We start from the raw sequence: 1,881 nt of genomic DNA, 5'->3' as shown, positions 1-1,881 counted from the left end.
CAAGTATATATAGAGCTCGTTACATCAGCTCCAATATATCTCTACTCAAAAAAGCACTTTCAACTTTTAACTTTGGTCCATATGAAAATTATCAATCTATCTATATATAATAAAAAGACCGGATAGAATGGCATTCCATGATTGTATCAAATGTCAAAATCTTATCAATCCCCAATTTTACCTAAACGGACATGATTGATCCACATGACATGTGAGGGCCACAAGAAGGGAACAAAGTTCTTTTCTCGAGCTCTTTCCTTTACCCATATGGCTGCACTTGTGCTATTACACATGACCTTTTCAAGACGTGGTGTGTTTTTTTTTTTTAAGTCTTTTGATGTGAAGCCAAGCTAGTTATATACCCATTTAAGCCAAGCCAAAAAGTAACATTTTTTGGGCAATCAAAAGGGTAAAAAAAGCCAGGCTAATAACTTTTTTTTAAGGTAAGGTTCTTGTAAAAGAGCGATGTGTTGAGTTGATTTAATGTAACGAACTTGATGCTAAAGCCACATGTTCTGGAGGTCTCCAAGGCAACGAGAATGCAAAGGATGAATACCCTTTATTAGAGTTAAGTGAGATGTTGGCATTTGTTTTGTTTTTTGAGTTTTTGGTGGTTGTCTTTGTATGAACTCAGAATGGAAATGATGCTCAGTTTAAATAAATGCAGCAGCTATTGTATACATTTGGCACAGATTCTCATATCTCTCTATTTAATACACTTTTTAGAAGTAGAAACACCACCAAGTTAGTGATCAACATTTACTGTGATCTCCCTTTTCAAAATCAACTTAAATCAAGCAAAAAGCACTTAGGATGCCCAATAATGACTGGATGGTTGCGTCAGCGATTTCCAGCGAAAATTGACGAGGACTACATTAGAATTTTGTGCGAAACATTTATAACTAAATTAGATAAGTCGAAAAGTTTATGACCGGACAAGTTAGGAGAAAAGAAGGGGTTCCTTTCGCATTCCCTCCTCCCCTGTGTCTTCGACATCAATGTCGCGATAATGGGTTTCTCAGGAGTACTTCGAACGTGGGGAGGCTCTCTCCATCGTCTCCGCTCCAAATGTGCAGCTAAAGCGTCGAGCCGAGATGCCCACGGTCGGGGCATTTGGCTTCGCTCAGCCAAGTTTGCTGCCTCGCGATGAAGTTTGGGCACCACGACGGCGATGCATGTGTGGTGATTTCTCTGATAAGCTGTATCCACTCGTATTGGCATGGAGCTGTGAGTGTTGCTCGCCGTCTGTTTGATAAAAGTTCAATCCCGGAATGTAGTTTGCTGGACAAGCCTGTCGGTATCATCATAGTCGAACTGACAAGATTAATAGTTAGATATGTCTTGTGACCTGGCCATCCGATTATTAATTGATACTAATAGCTAAAATTGGAACATGAGCTGAAAGATAGAAGGGAGCCGGTCTCCCCGGAGACATCCGATAAAATTGAAAAGATACAGAGATGATTAGCACAGGCCCTTGCGCAAGGATGATGGGCGCAAATTGAGAAACGGTTTCATTTTTTTCTTTACCGATTTGGCTATGACTTACGAGTACAATTGCTCGTGTTGAAAGATAAGGAGGATTTACGATCTCATTGACACTTCATGAGATGCACCTTTTTGTTTATAGCTCTTAGCTGTGATTCCATAAAAATAGTTAATCGAAGCTTGAAAGCTCCTTTAAGGCTTCTCCCACCGGAGACATCGTTATCAAATATCTATCCCGAGAAAAACCGATTCTTGAATCCCTTTCATGCTCACGTCACGTCGAGGTACTGCAAATTACAATCCAATTTATCGTAATCAATTAGTTAACATGTTGGTTAACCGTATTCTAAAATACGAAAAGAAAATCATTGACTTATCAAATTATCTATCGAG

At 39.3% G+C, this 1,881-nt stretch overlaps 1 non-coding gene across 1 annotated transcript; it reads left to right on the top strand.

Annotated features, from left to right (window-relative positions):
- Window positions 1-1,419: 1,419 nt before the first annotated feature.
- On the top strand, window positions 1,420-1,523 carry LOC115688117 (U6 spliceosomal RNA). The gene has a single exon (XR_004006548.1). It is a non-coding gene; the product is annotated as a U6 spliceosomal RNA (small nuclear RNA).
- Window positions 1,524-1,881: the final 358 nt, after the last annotated feature.

The sequence above is a fragment of the Syzygium oleosum genome, unplaced genomic scaffold (assembly GCF_021117445.2).
Source record: "Syzygium oleosum isolate NSW1041296 unplaced genomic scaffold, Sole_v2.1 Sole_v2.11, whole genome shotgun sequence".
Classification (NCBI taxonomy): Eukaryota; Viridiplantae; Streptophyta; class Magnoliopsida; order Myrtales; family Myrtaceae; genus Syzygium; species Syzygium oleosum.
Note: the sequence above shows the minus strand (reverse complement) of the source record. Positions and strands in the feature narration are given on the sequence as shown.